Source organism: Diabrotica virgifera, chromosome 3, assembly GCF_917563875.1.
Source record: "Diabrotica virgifera virgifera chromosome 3, PGI_DIABVI_V3a".
In the NCBI taxonomy this organism is placed as follows: Eukaryota; Metazoa; Arthropoda; class Insecta; order Coleoptera; family Chrysomelidae; genus Diabrotica; species Diabrotica virgifera.
Window position 1 is genome coordinate 148,635,906 of NC_065445.1, and position 26,955 is coordinate 148,662,860.

The 26,955-nt window shown below is 35.4% G+C and overlaps 1 protein-coding gene across 4 annotated transcripts in view; it reads left to right on the forward strand.

Moving 5' to 3' along the window:
- LOC126881347 (uncharacterized) overlaps window positions 1-26,955 on the forward strand; it is a 179,801-nt gene that overhangs the window by 58,329 nt on the left and 94,517 nt on the right. Inside the window, exon 1 of one of the 4 annotated variants that reach the window (XM_050645583.1) lies at window positions 2,883-3,064. The exons of the other annotated variants lie outside the window; for them this stretch is intronic. The gene's annotated coding sequence lies outside the window, so the exon portion shown is untranslated. Of the gene's footprint in view, window positions 1-2,882; window positions 3,065-26,955 lie in introns of those variants that run through there. 4 annotated transcript variants of the gene reach the window in all.

Here is a 26,955-nt window from a genome sequence, read left to right on the forward strand (position 1 = left end):
TTAAAACGTGTTTTCAAAGTTCATCTGAATTTTCTGTTGCATCAGCACATCAACAAAAGGGAAATGTCATTGAAAAAATAACGTTCAATCTTCTTATCGTCTTAGTCGCTTGGTAGAATGTTGCAAAAAAAATTTCTTACCTTGCAAATCGTCTTTAATAGTTTAACTCGTTATTACCATTTCATAGGCTTGAGTTCGTCATTGTGTTTTCACTCAAAACATATCAGCATTCAAACCAATATCGGCACGACAATATGCGGCTAAACGTCAGCGTCAGTCGATCTCACGTTCAATCCATATCTCTGCTTATTCTCATTATATCTGTCTTCTATCTGCTATCCCGGACGAGCCCCCAAAATGTAGGCTTTTATCTTCTGTTGGTCTAGGGTTGATTAATTGGTCACAGGTCGATTTTAGGATACAGCAAACACTTTATTGTAGGACTCGTAAATTACAAGGATAATGTAACAACTAATGTAAACGGTAATTAACACTGAACATCTAAATACGGTTTATAGCAAGAATATGTAATCTTATTTCGTCGTTCGTCCTTATAAAGATGGAAGAGGCCGTCTGCCCCCTATCATCAGCGTCTTAATGTCAACTCGACTTTTCTCTGACTGACTGAATACTGTCACTTGGCAATGATATGCTCAACCTTAGATCTATCGCGTTTTTGATAAAATAAAAAAAATAACTTGAGAGTTCGCAGTGGAATGTAATCCTACATATATTATTTAAACACTAAAATATAATGAATGAATCTTAATATTAATGTCCAATTTACATAGCCATTCAATTGCTTCTGGGGAGCATTCCAAAAAGTCCTGGAGGTTTCCACGGTAGGCACGATTTAGGCAATCTGAAACACAATGACCTATGGTCTGTCTAGGCCATCCACAATCGCACTGTGGACTTTCCGCACGACCCCATTTGAAGAGAGAATCAGCACATTTACCATGTCCGGTACGTATGCGATTAAGCCTCGCCCAGGTGGGCCGGGGCAGACCCGATCCGATAAAACCCTGGGTTGGGGTGGATATCTGAATATAGGCTGCTGCTATTGTTGGCATCCATCTTGTGGACCATTGCCTGTTTATATCATAGGAATCACCAATTGTTCGGGCAGATCTGATTGGAGGATTTCTAGACCTCAGTCGCTAGTGCTCTTTTGAGATGTCTGGTATGTCTTGATGGATTGGTAATTGTATGTTGGCTACAATTTTCTGATACTCTCTCACGAATGCTGCTGTACGGCGTAGATCTGGTGGAGCAATATTGCTCAAAGTAGGCAGCCATCTCGCTGGGGTTGATTTTATTGTTCCAGTGATTATTCTCATGGTTTGATTAAGTTGGACATCGATTTTGTTTGTATGTGCACTATTTAACCATGCTGGTGCACAATATTCTGCCACTGAAAAAACCAAAGCTAGAGCAGAGGTCCGAAGAGTATCTGCAGAAGCACCCCAAGTTGTTCCAGCAAGTTTTGTTATTATATTATTTCTTGTTCTCAGTTTACCGGCTGCGTTTGTAAGATGGCTTTTGAAGGTGAGTGTTCTATCAAGTGTGACGCCAAGATATTTGGGGTTGTTGTTATGTTTGATAGCTGCATCATTTAGAGTTACATTGAGAGTATCGCCCGCAAGTTGATTCGACAGGTGAAAGAGACAGGTTTCAGTTTTGCTTGTGTTAGGACGTAAGCGCCAGTTCTTAAATTAGTTACTAAGTGTAGTTAGGTCTTCGTTTAGAGCTCGTTCTCCAGCTTCCTTACTATTATCTTGGAAGCCAATGGCCAGATCTTCTGCATAAGCGAATTTTCTCGATTTTGTTTCAGGTATATCCGCCGTATAAAGGTTAAATAATAAAGGAGCTAGCACTGAGCCTTGAGGTAAGCCGTTGTTAAGTTTTCTAACGTTACTTCGTGCATCATTTATATATACCTGAAACAGTCTGTTAGTTAGTAGATTGTTTATCAGCTGACAGTATCAAAAGTTTTGAGACAGGGTATGATTTTCATCAACTTATAAATAAGGCCCTCTCTCCACACAGTGTAAGGTCTATAAATGTCATGGCAGATTTTTCACGTCTTTCAAATCCAGCTTCGATAAATGTAGTTAAGGACAGCACTTGGTCACAGCAGCTTCGTCCTTTTCTAAATCCAGCTTGCTCAATTGGTACAGCGTCCTCAATGGTGTTACATATTCTGTTATATAAGAGTCGTTCTAGTAATTTATAACAGCAACTGAGTAAGGCGATAGGCCGGTAACTTTCAGGCAGCTTGCTGTCTTTGCTCAGTATCAGCTAAAAAAATTGAGACATCAAACATAAAACTACAATACGATTCCGATGTATACTCACATTTGTACCTCGTCCTCCCTACAGGGTGTCACAAACCTAACATAAGAAAAACGTCTTTTCTTCCACCCGGTATAAGTACACAAAAGAAGCTTGAATAAACCTTTCCACAACTGTTTAAATACTAAAGAAAAATGTAAAATAATAAAAAAAATAGCGGAATCGGTTAATCTGTTCACGAAAAAATCAACTATGAAAATGTGCATAATTTTCTATATCCGCCTAACTTATGCCTTACAGTGTATGTAGGTACTATGCTGTACTGACATCTCGTTTTTAAAAACGTAACTAAAAATCGGGAGTAGAAAACTTTTTCCTTTGTTTATTTTTTTTTTCTGGAAATACTTTTAGGATCACGCAACTATATTTTACTCATTTAATAATTACTTACATACAAATGAATTATATTAAAATATTCTAACTAAAACCTCGAAAACAAAGTTAAAAGTAATGTTAAGTTTGGTACGGTGCCAATTTCCATATTTATCCTTGTGAAATGTCAAGTTAGTTACCTACTTTACATCGATCGGAGCGTCTATTTGAAGCTTGTTTGTTGGTTATTATTTTTGTTTGTATTCATGTCATTTACAGTATTATTCACGTGAGAAGTACATTTATTTACCATGTTTGCGAATATAGTGTAATTAAATGTATAAATTGTGTTTAAAATTATGTAAAGGGAACTGTTATGATAGAAAATAAAAGTCAGGTATGTACTCGCCGTGAATCTAAGATTTTTTCGCAGATCATGCACTAGTTTTACGTTTCTAACAAGATAAGCTATAACTTTGTTAAAAAAGGAACTATGCCAAAAATTTCAAGCAATTTTAAGATTCGTGTATTTTAGCCAAACAAATATCTACATAACAACAAACTCTCTAGTGTTAAATATCTTATGTCTTTGCAAAGGAACCCTAGAATAACGTGTTTATTTGTGTAACTTGATAATGTCAAAATGGCAATGTGTCTCTTATAACATCAAGTTATCCATCACTCCATCGCATACTTCTGATAAGTCTTCGTGTGTCCGCCTGTCACAGGTATATTTTCCCATTATTCCAAAAGAATATCTACATAATAATGTCAATTTGGCAATCCTGTATAAATTGGTGGTTATGTGTCTTTCCAACACCACATATTCATCTATGACGTTGTCGGCCTAATTTTGAGTGTCAATGTTCCCTGGGTGACTTCAAGATCCCTTCTATTGCCTACTGCCTACAGACAGGTATCGTTCATCAGGATGTCTATACTCTATACACACTAAAGACAAATATACCTAATCCCAGTAAATCTAATTATTTTGCAAGTAACAAAACAAGAAGATCTAAAAGTTAAAACATGTTGAACAACCAAAGTAATACAGTAACTGCAAAATTTAACAAACTTATATATCTATCGAATAGAGCATACTTAAATAAAAAAATAATAGGATTAAATAAACTTTTAACATCTAACATAGTCACAAAAATTACTTGATTACTCTTATCAAACTTGTCTTCAGTTACGAGCCAGAAACATAAACGATGACAAAAAGCAATGAAAAAAGTTTAGACTGTTTGACGTAAAATCCTCTCAGACATTATTTATAAAAGTCTGCAGAAAGACGGATTATGATGCATGTGCTATAATTTTGACCTTTATCGCCATTATTCGCTGTGTGTAAGTACTTGAAGGTGATACGAGAAACGATCGTGCGCGAGTAACGGAAAATTTTTGCAACTTTCTTAACATATTTCTTAAATAATTCATATTGTCAATTGAAATTGTCAAATTGACGTGTATTTCATACCTGCTGTAAATTATATGCTGCTCCACAATATTGATATAATATTCAATAATTAAAGTGGATTTACTTAATTGTATTTTGCTTGTAATACTGCATTCTATTAATTAATTTTATTTACTACATAAGTACAATGTCTATCTTTTAATAACAGAACTTCATTCTTACTTTTTCTTCTTATTCTTTTTTTTGGACTATGGCGTTGACAATTATCCAGTAACGACCCTAATAACACCAAAAATTCCATGTATGTTCCTAGAATGTACACACAGGGCATTGAAAACATTCCTGGAATGGGAAGTTGTTGCTCGCGATTTCCTGCCATGTTCTTGATGATTATATCCAGGTTCCATTTCTAGGTCCTTATGGAGATACTGTTGGTCACATACCAAGGAGTATCCCAGCATCTACAATATTTCTCAGTATTTTGTTCTGGAATCTTTGTATAATTTTTATATTACTTGGTCTAGTAAGTACACCCCCATAGTGGGCATCCATAAGTCCATACAGGTCTTAATATTTGTTTATAAAGTACCTAATAACTTGTTATGCATCGACAATGTGGAGTTTCTTCCAACTAGCCAATACACTTTTTACATATAGGTATCTTTCTTTTGCCTTTCATAGCCACAAGGCTATACGTTTCCTTCCTGTTTTTTTTGTAGACCACTTTCAGCTGATTCTAAAAAAATTAAAATGAATGATAATTTTTCTATTCTTTACAAATAAAAATCAAAAGAAATAGGTACTATTTACAGGTAATAATATGCATAAATAATTCGTTTCATAAAGAATAAAGAAAATTGAAAACGAATTTTATAATACTTACATAATTGTTTAAACAAAAGAGATACAGCCAGAGCAAAACGAGGCAAAACTAACATACAGAACAGCAAAAAAAAGCCACTAATTCTAATTTCCATTTTCCATCCAATCATAAATTTTTAGGTTATTATGAAATGTGAAAGTGAAAATGAAATGATCACGCCGCACGCGACCCTACTTACATAGAATACGCGCGGCAAATTTGAAAATGAACGCAAATTAAATAGTAAATGACCTCTCTTAAAATATAGGACATTGGTAGTATGTTCATAGAATGTCTTGTGGTAATATTCCACCAATAATTTAATCAGATGTTCACCGAATGTTCCTTGAATGTCCAGGACATTCAAACATTAATAAAACTTTGATAGTACATTCCTGGAATGTTTTGTGTTGTTAGAGGAGGACTAATATAATTGGCCAATATAATTAAAAGTGATCAAAATGTTGCTGAGCTATGAAACCAGGTGTCGCTCTTCCGAAATTGCACTGTCCCAATAGTATAGTGTACCTAGCATTGGTGGGTCCTTCAAAATAAACATGTTACGGTGACTTAGAGAGAATGAACGAGGTGGAGCCGTGGAAACATATTTATAACCAAAGACCGGATGGAGTAAGGAAAAATACAGGCCCTTAGCACAATATAAGGATCAGAGGGAAGACGACTTACAAGTGTTAAGAGTACGAAATTGGAAAACCAAGGCGAAGGATGGGAAGAAACGGAAGCTGATCCTAGAACAGGCCAAGGCCCACTATGGGTTGTAGAATCATTGATGATGCTGAAGCAGGACAATTTATGTATCGTTCATCATGATGTCTATAAACACAGAGGCGAATATTATTAACCCGGTAAGATGTAGCTGCAATTAAGAAAGAGCAGGAAATCTATCCGTTGTGAAATTACTTCTCTGTTATTTTTCCTCACTTGACCGGATATCCTTTTGTATCCTGAGCCTTTATAAATCATGTTTAAAGATTTAAGACGGGCGGATAATGAGAAATAATGAGAAGAAATAAACATGTGGACCAAAAGAAGAAAAATAGAATGGAATCAACACAGAAAGAATGTAAGAAAATAGAATAGTACGAAATAGAATAGTACGAAATAGAATAGTATGAATAGCAAGAGACAAATCGCCAAATTGAAGAAGATCCTTAGGACTACCGAGGAAAACATGGTCAAACAACGTCAATTGAGACTAAAAACCGAAGTAAAACAGGCATTGAGCGTATTTATAAAGTAGAAGGAAGAAGAAGATTTTGAACTTTAACGTCATTATAGTGAACCTAGTATTGGTAGGTCGTTCAAAATAAACAGGTTACGGTGGCTAGGCCACTTAGAGAGAATGAACGAAATGGAGCCGTCGAAACACATTTAAAACCAAAGACCGGATGGAGTAAGGAGAAGATACAGGCCAAGAGCACAATATAAAGACCAGAGAGAACACGACTTACGAGTGTTAAGACTACGAAATTGGAAAAACAAGGCGAAATATAAGTATAGGAAGGAACTAAAGCTAATACTAGAACAGGCCAAGGCCTACTATTGGCTCTAGAACCATTGATGATGATGAAGCAGGACAATTTATGTATCGTTCATCAGGATGTCTATAATAAACACGAAAGCGAATATTATCAACCCGGTATGCCCTAGCTGCAATTACGACAGAACATGAAATCGATCCTGTTGTTCCTTACTTTTCTGTTATTTTTTCTCACTTGCCCGGATCTCCGTTTGTAACAGCCTTTACAAATCATGTTCATAACCGTTAAGCTAATAAAGAGCTATCTTGAAGATTGAAGACGGACGGATATGGAGAACCCCCTGTGCGAAAACAAAAAATGAGATCGACCATATTCAACAAAAAAACATATACTATCTAAATAAATTCGACCTAATAGGTAGATAGATCGACCATCGAAATGAGTAAAAATTGATATCTCCACAACGCTTTGCTACAATCTACTATTAAAACCAAATAAGGATATACCCAAGGAAGACCTGAAGAAAAGACGCGCACTAGACACATGTAAACTAGAAGAAATGAAACTAAATGAGCTTAAATTCGAACGGATATTAAAATCAGTACAAAGAAAATATGTAAATCAAAGAAATTAAGATACAACAAATTATCAGAGTCTACAGAGAACATACAAAAAAACATACAAAACGAGCCAGAAAAAAGTAAAAGAGTACATTAGATACGGAATTCATAAGAACAATAATTATAGAGCACAAAAATATGAAAATAATGAAATCCATTAACAAACCTGTAAAAATTAACTACAGTCGAAAAAATGAAAGAATACCCATGAACGATCACATCAATCACTTATTTTGTATTTGCTATCTTTTTCTATAACAAACGTTTGTTATTTATACAAAAAGACAGCAAATACAAAATAAGTGATTGATGTGATCGTTCATGGGTATTCTTTCATTTTTCCGACTGTATTTAGATGGGAAATAAGCCACAATTAAATTGAAAAAATAATTTTATTAACGTTTCGAAGCCCAAATCGGGTTTTGTTGCCAAAATACAAAATACTAGTAAATTAAACAAAAATGTTGTTGCTAAGTAAAAAAATTCTTCTAATAATTTATTTAATCTGACTCATTTATATTGACAATTCAGACGTATATTATACATTTTAAAGTAGAAGACTTTAAAATGATATCGCCAATATTTATGAGTTGCGTTCTTGGGACGACTTTACTAAAAGATAGTTTATTCTATAAACATTTTTGTTTAATTTACTAGTATTTTGTATTTTGGCAACAAAACCCGATTTGGGCTTCGAAACGTTAATAAAATTATTTTTTCAATTTAATTGTGGTTAATTTCCCATCTAAATAGTTAATCATAAAAATGCCACAAGGAAATAGCTTCAGAACAAAACCTGTAAAAACGCATGTAACTCCAATCAAAGATAAAAATAACCAAATAAATCGTGACAGATGAAATTAGGCAAATTAATTTATTATTTTAAATGGGAAATATGCCACAATTTAAATTAAAAAATGATTGTATTAACGTTTAGACTACCGCTTCAGACGTCGTTGTCAAAATAGAAAGTATTACTAAATTAAAGAAAAATGTTGTTGCTGAGTAATAAAATATTTCATTGTTATGAGGCTGGTAAATAGACCCCACTATAATGAAATTGTTCCAATCTCAGGTTCTATAGGTGCTGGTTCGCTGAGAAAGGTAATTAGCTGATACCACTAAAAGTACCAGCGAGACTGCTTCCAAAAGGGATAAATTTAGAGCAATGAATTATGATAAGATAAGAATTTAACACATTTATTCTAAATCAAACAATGAAATTAAAGAGAAGTGAAAAATATATGCATATATAAATAATTCTTCCTCTGTATGAAAAAGAAGAAGAAGATATATACGTATAAATAAAATAATATGTACCTAAATATAAATAATTATGAACAGTAAACAAAAATGACAGATTTTATAAACTAAATCTAATGAAAATGTCCGAACGAAAACTACGAGAAAAACTACGGTATTGTATCTAAACTTACATAAATGTTCCGCGCACTAAAATAGTCCGTTGACCGATATGTTTTTATATTATGAGCTCATAAATATAAATAATGTCCTTACCTCCAACTTAATACCACTTGCCTAGGTATGACGAGAATTTCCACTCAAATTTTGCTACGAATCAGATGACCAAATTTACGATTACTAAATACTTAACGGGAGAGACTCTGGGTATTTGTATATTCTATTTAATTATCCTCTATATTATAAATGTGGAGAGAAACACAAATATTTGTCTCTTTTGGGGTTATTTTTCTAATTTCTTTCTTGAACGAGATGATCTGCTAATTACGGGAGATGAATTTTTTCTATATTGTCACTTTGACGTTTTTGGGTTTTTGCTTTACGTGACAGAATCATATTTTTGACGTCACTAGGGATGGGAAATGCCGCATATGTACAATAATATAAATAAGGAACGTACTTCTTTGAATTTTGTGAATATTTTGTGAGAGTTTCGAACATTCATCAAATAATTTAATTTAATTTGATTCATTCATATCAGCAATTCAGACATATATTATTTATGCATGTTAAAGTAGAAGACTTTAAAAATGATATTGCCAATATTTATGAATTGCGTTCCTGGGACAACATTATTGAAAGATAGTTCATTCGATTACATGAAATCAACTTTAACTCAAGAATATCCGTCTCAAAAAAATCATAGCATGTGATTTGTCTTTAAAAAGACAACCAAATGCAATGGTGACAGTAAAATTCTCGAGTTAGTGATTCCATAGTAAATCACAAATTACTAAATTAGAAATCGAAAGAACTACCAGACATGACGGAATTACTAAAGAAATGCTACAATTAGGAGGCACTACTACATGAGAGTTCTTCTTAATAAATTTGCAATATAATAAATTGCTCAAAAAATACGATAAAGAGAACGTCTAAAAAATCGAAAGTTCCCATAAAAATTATAACTAACCACCTATCTAATATTAAGGACAGATTCAGAACATTCGAACATTGATAGAGAAATGATTTGCAATATAATAAATTGCACAACAAACGCGATTAAGAAAGCATCGAAAAAATCAAACAATTTTCATAAAAATTATTACTAACAGGGTATCTAATTTTAGGACAGATTCGGCACATTCGAACATTGGTAAAGAAATGCAAAGGAAACCAAATTTCTCATTACTTTGTTGACTATCACAAAGCCTTTAATTCAGTTGAACTGTGGGCCGTATTCGATGCATTGGATTACTCAAGGATATACGGAGATATAAAAACCTGCTAAAACATAATATGGAAACGCTAAATTAGAAATAACAATTATTGAAAATACAAAATTTAACAAAATACACATTCGAGGTGATACCATTTCTCCGAAGTTATTCACATTGGTTCTATAGACGACTTTTTCAAGCAGCTGAACTGGAGGGTTTAAATATTGGCGGAGGATACATGAGTCATCTCAGTTTTGAGAAGGACATTGTCATATAGAAGCGAACTCTACTAGCTACAAAAAATGCGTTCAGAATTAAGAATGGTTTAAGAAAGAATATACTTGAAAATGAATCTGACAAAGATCAAAATTCTTATTTTGAAGGAATTACCAGTTACTGTGGCGGAGGAAGTGATAGAAATGATGTAAGAATATTTTTAAATGGGTCATCTTATAAAGTTCTGTAGAGCCAACCAACATGCAGAAGTATAACGAAGAATTCTCATGACATGGGCTGCCGTTGGCAAGCTTAGAATTTTCCTCAAGAACAATAGTATTCCCATAAATCTCAAGGCAAGAGTTTCATCTCTTGCAACCTTCCAATGATGAGATGCTGTCTAATGACAATGATGTTTACCATAAAATCCGCCAAGAAAGTGAGAGTAACACAGCTTGTAGTGGAACGACATGCTGGGAGTAACTTTAGAAAATGGCGTGCGCAGTGAAAAAAAGTAGAGGACGTAATACAAGGCGCTGTATTATTAAAGTGGTTTAGGGTAGGACATGTTGCCAGACAAAATGATAACAGGTGGACTAAATGCGTTAAAGGTCAAATGTATACCCACCTTTATAATGCACCTTATAGAAAAACGAGGCACCTAGATATAGCAGACTACCCTGCTATAATATAATCCCAAAGCCGCGTCAGCGGTATAAAACGGGAGACTATTATTATAGAAAATCGAACAAAATGGTATATTCATGAGCAGACTCGTTAGAAGCAAAGTTGGAGCTCATGCAAAATACGTTCTTATTCGTCAAATTCCAAATCGAATATTTCAACATGAAATGACCAAAGAATAAAGCATTTTCGGGAAAATTTCATTAACAAAATAGAGGCATATCCTTACTCTGTGCTGTGTAATTATACGGTGTTTACGTGGATCATAAACCGGAGATTAAGCCACTTCACAGAAAAAATCATAGAAGAATACCAGGCCGGATTCAGACCAGGACGGTCTACTATTGACCAGCTGTTCAACGTGAATCAAATATTATGTACGAGTTCAAAATGAATTGACAGTTCACTTCCAGATAACTAAAGGGCTAAAATAGGGAGATGGGCTGTCACCGACTCTGTTTAATATATGTATGGAATATGTCATCAGAAAAATGTCCGTTTAAAAAAATTTACTGTTTAATAAGTCTAAGCAGATTGCAATGTACGCAGATGATGTAAACTTGATAGGAAGAACCGCAAGAGACGCCACAGAACTATATGTGAAGCTTGAAGAACATGCTAAAGAAATAGGGCTGGACGTCAACGTAGATAAAACTAAAACCCAACTTATTTCACATTATAAGAATTTTGACCGTGCGATGGTCAAAATCAAGCAGTGAAGGGAGAAAGATTCCATATGATTGCTCGAGCCACTATGTAAATTTTAACCATCGTACGGTCAAAATTCTTATAATGTGAAACAAGCGTAATTCAAGCAGGGACAACGAAACTTGCGGAATTTAACAATAGACGACGCTAATATAGAAGTAGTAAAACAACTCGCATACTTGGGTGTACAGATAACTGAGAAAGGCAGCGGGGAGGAAGAAATACGGAAATGGATAATGCTTGCTAACAAAACATACATCTCTCTGTCACAGGTGTTTGGATCCAAAGACATCCATATAGAAGTAAAGTTTAAAATATATAAAACCACCATACGGCTAATATGGTGTAGAAACGTGGATCATGACTGAAAAGACTTAATTATATTAATACTTTTATTAATACTTTTGAAAGAAAGATATTGAGGAGGATACTGGGACCCATTTGCAACAATTGTTTAGGGAGAATAAGGTTCAACCACGAATATAATACGTTAGGGCAGCGATTCTCAACCTGTGGGAGCGCGCCCCCATAGGGGGGCGCTTTTAGTAATGGCGGGGGCGTGAGCTTATAAAAAATACACCAACATCATTAACTAATTTACTAAAATCAAAGCAAAACAAAATTCTGACAAAATAAAAAATAAAATACACATGAACACTGAATAGGAGTTATAATCATAAAGAGCACTCAATACTAAAAAGTAAGATTTTACTGTTTTTTGTCAAAATTATTGAACGAGGGGGGGCGCGGTGAAAATAATTATGGAAGATTGGGTCGCAAAGGGTAAAAGGTTGAGAAACGCTGCCCTATAGTGTTGAAACCACCCGAAGCCAGCCAATCATAGAAAATTTGGAATCTATATTTAGTTTTACCATAAAAGTATGTGTCGCACTTTATTTTTACGAAAAACTTAATAAATCGCCCCTCTAGGGCTGAAACGACCTAAACCCAGTTAATTATTTAATATAGTTGAAATCGCCCTGAAACCAGTCAAACAGTAGAAAATTCAGGATCAGGTTTACCAAGAAAGTTAAAATAAGTGTATATTACGGTGTAACATATTTATATTACGGTGTACCGCAAGCTTACCACTCGCGTCACGACTTTTTTATGACGCAAAATACGAATTTAGTATTTGGCGACAAATTTCCATATGAAGCGATAAGAAGTATTCACTTCAAGAAGAACATCAATTTTCGTTGATTAGAACCGGAGATATTGCGACTTTTATAAATGTGTAGTGGTGAATTAAGTTTTTGATAATAAAATCAAGAGGGTAAGAATCTCATTACTTTTAAACCCTTCACTTTTGTCGCATCATGGACGGCTCATTTTTACAAGAATCGTTTTGCTTTTTTTTGTATAAACATGAATTTTATTAACGTTTCGACGCCCAAATCGGCTGTCGTTGTCAAAATACAAAATACTACTAAATTAAACAAAAATGTTGTTGCTTAGTAAAAAATTCTTCTAATAATTTATTTAATCTGACTCATTTATATCGGCAACTCAGTCATATATTACACATTTTAAAGTAGAAGACTTTAAAATGATATTGCCAATATTTATGAGTTGCGTTCCTGGGACGACTTTACTGAAAGATTACATTCGATTACATGAAATCAACCCGCCACAAAAAAATCATAGCATGTTATCTGTCTTTAAAAAGACAACCAAATGCAACGGTGACAGTAAAATTCTCGCGTTAAAGATTCCATAGTAAATCACGAGGGAAAACCAGGAAAAAACCTCGTGATACTATCCCGACATCGTAAGTATTTGGTCTTACATTTATTTTACTCTCAAAACTAATACCAAATTCTGACTTTAATATATAATATACAGGGTGAGGCAGATAAAGGGCCTATTAGAAATATCTCGAAAACTAAAGGTAAGAAAATCATGAAAATTGGACAATAGGAGTTTTGAGATGTGGACTATTTAATGAAAATATTTTGGTCTCTTTGTCACTTACGGTTATACCGGAAGTTAATTGTAACTTCGTTTTTTTAAATGGGACATATTTATAAATGGGTATATTTTTACATTTTTGGATTCTTCTCGATTTCTTCTTTCTTAAAATATAAGGTTTTGTAATATTATACAAGATAGGTTAAAAGATAATTACGTTTTCTTATCAATTTCGTAGCAATATTCGCACTCTGTAAGATTGTAGTAGTTTGACATAATAAACTATATTTATGTTCAAATGATTTTTAATATAGACTACTATCGTTAGGAATTATTGGTATAGTTAAATTTTTAATTTTAGTATACAGGGTTGGTCGAAACTCGGAATGAGTATTTTCTGAGTTTTCTTAATTGGAACACCCTGTATTTTAGTATTGTAATGAAATGTTATTTTATGGTACTTTTTAATTTCTTAAGCATTCCTTAAACATTAATTGCAACAAAAAATACGTAACATTTTATTAGGTTGGCCGTGAAAATATTCAATCACAAATAATTTTTCAGAAATAAATACATATTAATCCAGACTGATCCTTAAAATTACCAATAATGATTTAGCTATCAAAATACCTACGTAGTTAAGATTGTTGGTGCGACTAACAATTAAGCACAAATTAAAGCAGTTAGGTATAGGGAATGCTTAAGAAATAAAAAAGTACCATAAATTATCATTTCATTACAATACTAAAATACAGGGTGTTCCATTTAAGAAAACTCAGAAAATACTCACTCCGAGTTTCGACCAACCCTGTATACTAAAATTAAAAATTTAGCTATACTAATGATTCTTAACAGTAGTAGACTATATTAAAAATCATTTGAACGTAAGTAGAGTTTTAGTTGTCAAAGTACTACAATTCTACAGGGTGTGAATATTGCTACGAAATTAACAAAAAAAAACGTAATTATCTTTTAAAATACTCTGTATAACATTACAAATCCTCATATTTTAAGAAAGAAGACATCGAAGAGAATCTAAAAATGAAAAAATTGAAAAAATATACAGGGTGTCCCATTAAAAAAAAACGAAGTTATAAGCAACTTCCGGTATAACCGGAAGTTGCTTCCTTCAAAACCCCTGTATTCCAATTTTCATGATTCTGTTGCCCTTAGGTCTCGAGATATTTCTAATAGGCCAGTTATCTGCCTCACCCTGTATACATATGTTGTTTACCACGTTCAGTGCTGTTATAATACTAGTAACTTTCCTGCCGGCCTGATACATATTTTTGCAGTTTTTGTTCTGCATTGTTATTAATGTGTCTTATCATAAGAGTTAAATGTTAAAATTAAACAACAATTGAGTAATTTTTGTGTGACGCACCGGTGCGTCATCAGCACGACAGACCGAATATTGATCTAGTGTGCGCATGACGCACCGGTGAGTCATAGATAATAATAGTTCATTATTGCATATACTTCTTCTTCTTCTTGTGTAGACATCACTCTGCCTGTTTTTCAATGTTGCATATACAGTTGTTCGTAATAGAAAAAACTAAGAGAATTAAATAAAATCTATTTAAATAAAATTAATGAACATAGAAAAGAAAAACTTAAAACATACTTATAAAATATATAAATAAAAAATTAGTTTGCGCAAAAACATTAACTCTTATTGTATTCTTCTAAACATTTTCCAATACACAAACCTGTCTGATCAGCACATTAAATACAATGGTAAGCAAAGTCTTTCCTTATTTTTTTGCCCCAACAAATTTTGCATCGTTTTCGTTTAATTCTTCCATCTGCATTTCTTATTTTAATTTTCGCTAGCAGGTGCTGTGTAGTTTTTTTACAATATTAGGTTTAGTAGTACTGTTACGCGATTGATTCTACTATTTTATTTATTTATATCTTTAGGCACTAAGTTTAATTTAAATAAAGGAAGACTTACTTATATTATTTTATTTACATCACTTATTTATTTTAATAATTACAAATAACACCAACTAACACATCTAATTTATTTACAACTCAAATTTATGATTTAATTAACTAAACATAATAACTTCGATAACTAATACATTTCATTAAATCCGAATCGAATACAATTATATCACGCGTCGCGGCTCATTCATTGACTGACTGGCCTGTGCTCGAATTCCTGTTCTTAAATACTCTGACAGCGGTCGCCTCGAATCGCCGTGGAAGGTCTGGCCTTTACTCGTAACCCCGAGAAGCATCGAGAATAATTAGGCCGGGTTGTGAGGCGTCACATTGCCCCCCTCCTTAAAAGATGGTTCCTCCTGGAACCTTGTCGGGACTGGAACTGGATGCTGGTATCTGCAACTGGACCCTCTTTTACAACTCCCAGTTGTATAAAAGTGACAGGGGACGGTCTTCTCTCCGCACCAGTAACTATGCGGATTGCAACAGACTAACACCTGGACCTCGGTGTCTTGGAAAATTTCTTCTACCATATTTCGGATAACTCTCCAGTCTAATTGGCTGCATTCTAACTTTGGCATGGCTAACTTTTGCACGTCGAACTCCAACACGTGCTCTCTCAATTGAATTAATGCATCCCATACATCTTGGTAGGTAGGTTGGTCACAAACAGTGTCTTTTGTTACCAGATAGAATAGGTAACGTGATGGATCTTGGAGTTTCAATGCTTTACCAGGAGCTGGCAGTTGGCATTGAAGTTCTGCAACTCGACCAAACTTCCTTCGGAAGGCGGATGCCAACCCTCGTGCGTCTTTGATACTGGCCGGGATGGTATGGGCCAGCGAATAGTCATCGGGAAGTGCGAGTAGATCTCGCTTTTCTTCATTGGTAACACCATGTCTCGCTTTACCGGTACCTCCATAGGCCCCCATGAACTCCTCAAACGTGAGGTCAGGCATCTCTCGAACTTGGTTTACTTCCACTTCTTCATCTACGTCGTGGTCTCCCTCTACGGCGCCAACCGGTTATGGTGGACTATCATCGGCTTTCCCCTAGGAATCTTGCTTATTCGGTAGATAACGTCATTGATTTTCTTGACAATGAGGTACGGACCCTCCCAGAACTGCTGCAACTTGGGAGAACAACCTGTTCGCTTCTTTGGATTATAAAGCCAGACATTGTCGTTCTCCTTAAAACATCCCCTCTCGGCTTGGGTATCGTATCGTTTCTTCATTCGGTCGCTAGCGATCTGAAGATTAGAACGGACCAACTCATGTATATCGTCCATTCTTCTTCGTAATTCATTCACGTAATCCTCACCAGCAACATCTTCTCCAGGTCGACATCCAAACTCTAGATCACAGGGTAGACGCATCTCACGTCCAAATAGGACTTTTGCTGGTGTTTGGCCAGTTGATTCATTAACAGCAGATCTATAGGCCATTGCGAAGAATGGAAGGTACTGGTCCCAGTCTCGTTGATGATTGGACACCATCTTTGTCAAATACTTGCCGACTGTCCTATTCATACGCTCCACTATTCCATCCGATTGTGGGTGATAGGCCGTGGTCCTTGTCTTCTTCATGCCTAGTTTATCACAGATTCCTTGAAATAGATCGCTCTCAAAGTTCCTTCCTTGGTCACTTTGGATCTCCAGAGGTACTCCAAATCGGCTGATGCAGTCTTTGATTAACACATCTGCAATAGTGGCGGCCTTCTGGTCTGGAATTGCGTAGATCTCCACCCACTTCGTGAAGTAATCCATTATCACCAACATGTATTTGCATCCATTGTCACTTTCTGGAAATGGCCCGGCAATATCCAAAGCTATTCTTTCAAACGGACTTCCAACATTGTACTGTCTCATAGGAGCCTTTCTTTTCCGGTAGGGTCCGTTACTTGTAGCACAGGTAGTACATTTCTTACACCAGTCCTTCACATCGTCGGAACTATTCATCCAATAAAATCGTTCCCGAATTCTCTGAAGGGTCTTCTTTACACCAAAATGCCCTCCTGATGGACTGTCGTGTAACTGACGAAGTACTTCGGCTACTCTGCTCTCTGGAATCACCAACTGTGTTCTCCTCACCGAACCATCATCATTTTCTATTACTCGTTTAAGCAAGCTGTCTTCCAAGATAAATGAGTCCCACTGGGCCCAATACGTGTTAACTACTGAGCCTAGGCTTGATATTTCTTGCCAAGATGGTCGACGATTTTCTTCTTTCCATTTTCGAATCTTCTGTAAAACTGGATCTTTTTCTTGTTCTTCCTTGATCTTGGTAGGCGTCCACTCGTCGTTGACCACTGTTGTTCTTAGTACTGCTGCTTCCTTTGACTCTGTTTTGTTGCAATGGGAACATTCTGCTGGACACGGTCTTCTAGATAGAGAATCAGCGTTCCTGTGGCTAACTCCGGCCCGATGCTCGATCTTGAAATCATATTCTTGAAGTCGTTCAATCCATCTGGCTATCTGACCCTCTGGATTCTTAAACTGCATTAACCATTTAAGGGCGGCATGGTCGGTTCGGATTAGAAACTTCCTTCCGTAGAGGTATTGATAGAAGTGTTCCACTGATTTTACTACTGCTAGAAGTGCTCTTCTCGTGACGCAATAATTTCGTTCAGGTTTTGAAAGCACTTTACTAAAATATCCAAGGACTCGTTCCTGTCCTCCTTGGATCTGCGACAGCACTCCTCCAATTCCCACATTGCTTGCATCCGTATCTAAGATGAACTCTCCTTCTGGCAGTGGATACCATAATATTGGCGCTGTAATTAAATGCCTCTTCAAAGTTTCAAAGGCCGTTTGGCAGTCTCCATCCTAGCAATAATCCCTTGCTTCCTCTGTAAGTCGCGTTAATGGCTTAGCGATATCTGCAAACTTCTTAATGAATCTCCGGTAGTAAGTACATAGTCCCAGAAAACTTCTTACTTGATGTTTATCAGTTGGTTCCGGCCATTCCTTAATGGAATCGATTTTTCCTTTGTCCACGGCCACTTCTTCTTTGCTGACTATATGGCCTAGATAATTGACTTTACTTTGAAATAGCTGGCATTTCTTGGGGTTTAACATTAACTGGGCAGCTTTAAGTCGATTAAAAACGTCTTCTAAATTCTTCAGGTGGTCTTCAAACGTCTCCCCCAAAACGATTATGTCGTCTAAATACACCAGGCACGTCTTCCAAGATAACCCTCTCAACACATTTTCCATAAGCCTCTCAAATGTCGCAGGAGCATTACAGAGTCCGAACGGCATAACGTTGAATCCCCATACTCCAGATCCTGTCGTTAAGGCCGTCTTCTCCTTGTCCACTGGATCCATTTCTACCTGCCAATATCCAGACTTCAAGTCCAACGTAGAAAACAATTTACTTCCAGCCAGTGTGTCCAACGTGTCGTCGATCCGAGGCAGAGGATAACTATCTTTCTTGGTAACATTGTTCAACAAACGGTAGTCCACACAGAATCTCGTAGTTCCATCTTTCTTCTTGACCAGGACCACCGGAGAGACCCATGGGCTCGTAGAAGTTTCTATCACCCCGTCTTTTTTCATCTCTTGAACAATCCTTTCAGCTTCCTCTCTCTTCGCCTGTGGTAATCGTCGAGCTGATTAACGAATTGGCCTAGCGGTACCAGTGTCAATTTTATGTTTGACAACTGTCGTTCTTCCTGTCTTTCCTCCTTTCGGTACGAATATGTCACGATATTGCCTAAGAAATTCCCTTAATTTCCTTTTTTCCAATTGATTTAGAGATTGGCCTGCAACTGCAACCATTTGGTCGAACTTATCGTTGGAATTATCTGATGTTGTCGTCTGACGGATTATGGACGTCACGGGTACACAAGTTCCTACTTTTGTCTCCTTCTTGATGGTCACTGGGTAGTCATTGACATTAATCAATCTCACGGGAATTTCTTTAGCAGAAGTAACCAATTCCTTTCCAATTATGATTCCTCGGCCAACCTCCTCGTCGTGGTTCCATGGCTCCATCATAACAGGCGTTCCTTCTTCTACAGTTCCCTGTAGCCGCGCTACGATGATCGTTTCACTCCTCGCAGGCACAACTGTATCTTCTTTAATGGCTGCTAGCACAGTTCTGTCATCATGTGGATGAAGAAATACCTCCTCGTTGCCAACTTTGATTACCCTATTCTTAAAATCCAATTGAAATCCATGCAAATTCATTACGTCCATTCCTAATATAACATCTTCTTCGATGTCTGCAACTATGACAGTATGGACGAACTTTTCTGCTCCGATCCCCAATTGTATCTGGATTTCTCCGTGGATGTTGGCATTTTCACCTGTGGCAGTCCGCAGTCGCAACCTCGTTGGTAAGAGCTTCTTATGACTGTTTATAACTGACGGTCGTATAATGGTCCTGGTCGCTCCGGTATCCACCAACAATGTATACTTTTTACCATTTATTTCTCCATCCACATATACACTATCTTCACGACATTTCAAAGAAGCTATTAGTATGAGGGGGTCTTTGGAAAAGTTGCGGGTCGAAGCTGCCCCCCTAAGGCCGACCCGTTCTAGTTTTCCTGCTGGTGAGTCTCTTGACTGTTATTGTACCTAGGGTACTTACATGAACTCCGTACGTGTCCCATTTCCCCACAATTCCAGCACCTTATGGTCTTTGTTTTCTTGTATGAAATGCCCTTTATCATATTGACAATCTGGTCCAGTTTGTCTTCATCCTGTTCCTCTTTCACAGTCCTAACTTTACTGTACCCGCCAGAGGCCTGGGTAGCTGATTCGTATTCGAGGGCGGCAGACAAGACATCAACCAGCGTCTTGTGACGAGCTAATCGCAGTGTTCTTTGCATTTCATGATCACGAAGGCCATCAATGAATGTTTGAACAGCCAACTTTTCCATCATGTCTTCGGGAGCTGTTGGATATGCATATCGTACCAACCTGGCAATATCGACCTCGTATTCTTGAAGAGCTTCATCTTTCTTTTGTCTTCGATTTTTAAACTGCGACTGATAGACATGCTCTAAATGTTCGTGCCCGTATCGCATATTCAGTCTCTTTTTCAGCTGCTCGAAGTCATCTGTCTCCTCTACGGCTATGGTCTGGAGGACATCCAAAGCGTCGCCTCGAAGAGCAATAGTGAGGTTTACAGCTTTTTCTTTTTCGGACCATCCGTTCGCTCTGGCCGCCGATTCGAACTGTTTCATGTAGTTGTTCCATGATGACTTTCCGTCGAAATTTGGCACCTTAACACGAGCATGACCTACACTCCCTTCAACTATCGACTGTGGCTCCAATTTGTATTTGGTTTCATCATTTTTAATGTCTGTTAAGATGGGTTCCATACCTTTGTCTACTTTTTCCGTTTCCTCCATTTTCTTTTCTATTTCCTTGATCTTTTCTTCAAAAGTAGATTTTATGGACGATATCTTGTCGTCAAAATCCGAAGTGACTTTAGAGATCTCGTTAGTCATTTTGCTGTCAAGGGATGAAATATCACCCGAAACTTTCGAAATTTCACTAGAAACTTTGTTCTCTAACGATATAATGTCTGTCGAAACTTTCAAAACATCCGAGGAAACTTGGGAGATTTCACTAGAAACTTTTTTTTCTAACGATGTAATGTCTGTCGAAACTTTAGAAACATCGGAGGAAACTTTCGAAACATCCGAGGAAACTTGGGAGATTTCACTAGAAACTTTGTTCTCCAACAATGTAATGTCTGTCGAAACTTTCAAAACATCCGAGGAAACTTGGGAGATTTCACTAGAAACTTTGCTCTCTAACGATGTAATGTCTGTAGAAACTTGGGAGATTTCGCTAGAAACTTTGCTCTCTAACGATGTTATTGATGAAATTAAAGCAGCATGCTTGTCTTCAAACACGTAAGTTTCTGGATCATGACCCTCTTATTTTAGTGCGTTTTTCAGACGTTCAACTAGATCAGCCTTTTTGCCAGTAGAACTCAGGTCCCTTTCTTCCAATTCAAGTCTCAGGTCTGCAATTGTTAGCTTACACAAGGAAGGCATGATCACACACTTTATTTATTACGATTTATATTTAGTTATTATTAAAGATTCCACACTGTATTAAACCGAGCTTATTTACTTATTTATTTTTTATCCACTTCTGATCACCAGTTGTTACGCGATTGACTCTACTATTTTATTTATTTATATCTTTAGGCGCTAAGTTTAATTTAAATAAAGGAAGACTTACTTATATTATTTTATTTACATCACTTATTTATTTTAATAATTACAAATAACACCAACTAACACATCTAATTTATTTATAACTCAAATTTATGATTTAATTAACTAAACATAATAACTTCGATAACTAATACATTTCATTAAATCCGAATCGAATACAATTATATCACGCGTCGCGGCTCATTCATTGACTGACTGGCCTGTGCTCGAATTCCTGTTCTTAAATACTCTGACAGCGGTCGCCTTGAATCGCCGTGGAAGGTCTGGCCTTTACTCGTAACCCCGAGAAGCATCGAGAATAATTAGGCCGGGTTGTGAGGCGTCACAGTACACCTTTCAGAAAGAAGTTTTTCGTGAACTGACATACGATACTCGTAATAGGACAGTCGATTTTGGGAATGTTTTTTAAAATTTTATACCATCTAATGTGTTTTTTCGGACACTCGGGTAATATGCTACCATTTTCTTTGTTACTCCTTTTCTGTTTTCTACGTCAATAATGTTGTTTTCAATCACTGTTGATATACACAACACATTTCTCTTATCCCTCCATTTACCGATCATTACACCATCCTTGTAGGCAGCTATTGTATTACCTTTGTCCACTGTTGCAGATTCGACATGTTTGGGATTTTCCTTTCTTCCTGTCCATATGGTACCAGTGCAGTAAGTTTGTGTTTCTAGTAGTCGCTTGGCTAAAACAAACTATTGTAGAAATTATCCATGAACACGGCATGCCCAGAATTTAGGTAATTTCTCATTAGGCACATTTTTTAGTATGTCCAGCACCTCCAAACTCATCTGATTATGCGGAATAACTTTATTCATAGAATAAACTACTATTCGTCGTTGGTGAAACCAGCCATTAGAGGATTAAATAAAATTTATGAACGTAGAAGGGAAAAAGTTAAAACATGCTTTCATACCTGCATATTGTATAAACAAAAACATAGTTTTAAATCCCAGATTATTTTTGAGACGTACATACCTTACCACAAGTGCTATCACTCCTACGATACTCACACTACAAGTGCTAGCATAGAAATAAACATTAAATTCGATAAGGTATATGACGCACCGTCATATACAACAGCTTGACACACCGGTGCGTCATCAGCACTGAACGTGTTAAATTATAAATAATATTAATAATACATAGATATATAAGTAATACTAAAATATAAAATACTTATGTACTAACTGGATATGATATTGACTTACTAATCGTGGTATTTCTTTCTATTGACTTCCTCTTTCAGTATGGGTAACCACATCTTAATGCATTCTACCGAGGAATTTGCGACACAATTGGTTTCATTTAGCATAATTATAGCCGCTTCTTTGATTTTTCTCTTTCTACTGTTTGTTTGTTTCAGGACTATACTTGAATCTCTCCAATGAACTCTACCTATGTTCATTATCCCATGCGTGTTGACATATTTGAGATCTATCAAATTCTCTATTTTTAATATAAGACTGATGTTCACTTATTCTAGGGTTTAATGGTCGTGATGTTTCACCTAAATAAAATTGTTCGCATTCACAAGGTATATTATAAATACAATTCTTTGTTCTTTCTTGTTCATTGTTAGGTTTAGTTTTGGTTAGAATAGATCTCAATATTTTCCTGGTTTGCCCTCGTGATTTGCTATGGAATCTCTAACGCGAGAATTTTACTGTAACCGTTGCATTTGGTTGTCATTTTTAAAGACAGATCACATGCTATGATTTTTTTGTGGCGGATATTCTTGAGTTGGGGTTGATTTTATGTAATCGAATGAACTATCTTTCAGGAAAGTCGTCCCAGGAACGCAACTTATAGATATTGGCAATATCATTTTAAAGTCTTCTATTTTAAAATATATAATATATGTCTGAATTGCCGATATAAATGAGTCAGATTAAATAAATTATTAGAAGAATTTTTTACTAAGCAACAACATTTTTGTTTAATTTAGTAGTATTTTGTATTTTGACAACGACACCCGATTTGGGCGTCGAAACGTTAATAAAATTATTTTTTTCAATTTAATTGTGGCTTATTTCCCATCCAAATAGTTAATTATAAAAATGCAACAAGGAAATAGCTTTAGAACAGCATTATTCTTTTAAATTTTGAACTTTAAATTTCCTAATACGCCAGTCAATGGGAGCAAGAATAGGATATTACCTCCGAATTCTATCCTACTGCATGGATTTTAATGAAATTTTGAGAATAGCCTCTACTTATCTGCTAATTCAAAGTCTACCCTATGCCGATGTGTGCTTTGATCTTGTGGGTGGTTCCCACCCCCTCTCAGGAGTGGAAAATTGTTTGGTAAGATAACCACGGAATTCGCTAGAGAACCTAATTCTAAGCAAAAACTGCTCCATAATTTTTTTTGAAACTCAATACTTTTTGAGTTATTCGTGGTTGAAAATTGGCCGTTTTCATTGAAACATAACACCTTTTCGAACGGTTTTTTCCAATAGCTTAAAAAATATGCATCTAACTAAAAAACTGTATAAAACATTTTTGTAGGTTATAAAAAAACAAACACACTTGCCTTCATAAATCTTCTAGTTATAATACAAAAAGAGATATGGTAGGTGAAAATTTTTGTTTTTTTGCTACTTGCTCAAATTTTCAACGAAAACTTTTCGTTTATAAATTTGCAAAAGTATGTGTGTTATTGCGTTGCCGCTCCTGCAATACTTAGAGCAGATGTATCGATGGATTCTTCTGTAGTTTTGTCTTCTGAATACAAATCTGAGAACGGCATTTCGATATCTCTAACCGTCTTCGAGATAATCGACCTCAAAATCTAAAATGTGACGTCACAATCCGGTTATTTCCTACCACGCACTAAACGTCAGCTGAAATCTTTGATTAGGAAGTAGGCTACTTTTTTAATCTGAATTTGTTAAGCAAAGCAAATGTTATTATTTACATTTGAGTTTGACACTTCGTGAATGTCAAACTAAATTTTAAATTATTTAGCTATAGGGCTTTTCATCGATTGTCATTTTTTTCGAGCTTCTGTCAAATGTCATATAATCCGTGTATAATATTAATATACACGGATTATATAATAAATGACAGGAGCTCGAAACAAATGAATGTGAATGAAAAGCCCTATTAATAAAATATAAATGACGTTTTATAGTGACTTTAATTATTATATAAAATAATATGTGTAATAAATGTATAAAAATACAATTTGAGTATATTTTGAAAGCAATAATACATATTATACTATATTAATAATGAATCAGTAGAAAAGATTATATTTAAATTTGGTAAATTATAACTTCACTCGACCAGCGCACGACCACACAACTCAAAACACAAGTACGCAAATACGGTTGAGTGAAGCGTGGCGCAAAGCCGTGGAATTTACGAGACTCGCATGTATTATTTATTTTACAATATTGGAAAATTGTTATTTAAAATGTGGTTTGGAGTAAAAAAGTATGTTCTGATATATGAAATTACATCCTTCTAATGAAAAAAGATATTTGACGAATTTTCTCAAATTATGGATACTAACACCATTTTCATTTATAACTCTTGTATTTTTAATTTGACGAAGAAAAAATATTCTTCATAAAAATCTCTTCTTGGTTTAAGATTTATGATGCAACCATCATGAATCAAATTTTATTAATTTTATACGAGGTATGTAAAAAATATGAATTTCGAGTAAAGTATCTTTATAGTTCACAACATTTAAATTAGAATGATATATTTGCACATTAAAACATAATGTTTAATTCTAAACAGCTTTTCGTAATAGCAATTTTCTATATTATGAATTTAAATACGTGTATAAACAAAGTTTTCGTTATGATAATGGTCGCATTTTCAGCTTGTTTGTATTCAACTTGAAATAACAGAGAAACGGTCGATTTTATGTGTATAATGGTACCAATACTTTTTGTAGTGTATAATGTTGTGTAGGTGTATAAAGCTACTAATATCTTTTGTAGTGCTTGAAAAAACCTTTAAAATGAGCAATATTAAAGGTAAATTACATTTAAACTAAGCGAGATATCTTGCAAACAAAATTGATAACTAATGTATTTTAAGAAAAAATGAGAAGTAATTTTAATCCCCATCCACCAAAATGTAAATGCATCAGTTTCCGTCCACAATACTTTTTATTATAGTGTTATTTCTATGTTCAAAAAGTTGGAAGAGTTTAAAATGAATGGTTTTTGAAAAAAATATGATCAAATTATAGAGCGCATTTTTAAATTTTCTTAAAAATCTTCCTTTTTCTCCATGTAACTTGAAATAAAGCTCTTAAGCAACCGCAACCAAAGCGTTAACCTCCGATGGCGCGCCACAAAATGCTATGTACTCTCTACGCTACTTTACGGAGTAGAAGGGTGGACGTTAACAGCAGCAACTATAAAGAAGTTAGCGGCTCTAGAAATGTGGCTGTATCGACGCATACTGAGAATTCCTTGGACAGACAGAGTGACCAACACAGAGGTATTGAGACGAATGGGTAAAGAGTTGGAATTGTTAACAACTGTTAAAAGGAGGAAAGCGTCATACATGGGCCATGTGTTCCGTAATGATAAGTACAGTCTGCTACAGCTTATCGTCGAAGGCAAGATTGAAGGTAGAAGAGGTTTGGGCAGGAAGAAGAAATCCTGGCTGAGAAACTTGAGAGAATGGTTTCAAATACCAGAAGCTGCGAACATAATACATGCGGCACAAAACAGAGAAACCTATCGTTTGATGGTCGCCAACCTTCAGTAGAAGACGGCACATAAAGAAGAAGAACTTGAAAATGATAACGGATACAGTAATGAAAATAAAAACGAAATTATTATCTAAAACATCTCTAAATTTTTGTATTATATCTTTTTTTCATATCTCTTATCATTTTCGAATTACATGGAAAAAAAGGAATAGTCTAAGAGCTAGTGAACCCTCCGACTAACGGTCGTTCTGTAAGGCTAGAAATTTGTCGTTTTTCGTTTATCGTTTTTCCTCTAAAATACTTTTTATCATAGTGATATTTCTATGTTAAAAAAATGGACTGGTTTAAAATTAAGGATTTTTGAAAAAAGTAAGATAAAATTATAGAGCGCATTTTTAAATTTTCTTAAAAATCTTCTAGTCTAAGAGCTAGTGAACCCTCCGACTAACGGTCGTCCTGTAAGGCTAGAAATTTGTCTAGTGATAATTCATAGCACACCAAGGCTAAAAACCATGACCTGGCAGGCATCAGCCGTGCACGTGTATCTACCAGGTGAATCGAAAAGTGCATAGTTTGGGGGTAAAATAAACTTTCTCCTGTAAGGTTTAAATTTAAGTTTGTGTTTGAGTAAGTCATTTAGAAGAAATGTGTACAATGACAGGCGATTCTGAAGAGCATAAGACCTTGCCAGGCGAGGGGAAAGTTTAGCGGTTTTTTCTAAAAATTTTTTTTTGAATCGAACAAATTTTTTTTATGTTTTTTGAATCATTCCAAACAGAAAAGGTCTTTAGTGATTTTCCTCTTAAGTTAATAGTTTTTGTTATATAAGCGATTGAAAATTTTGAAAAGTGCGAAAGCAGCCATTTTTAACCCTAAATCGG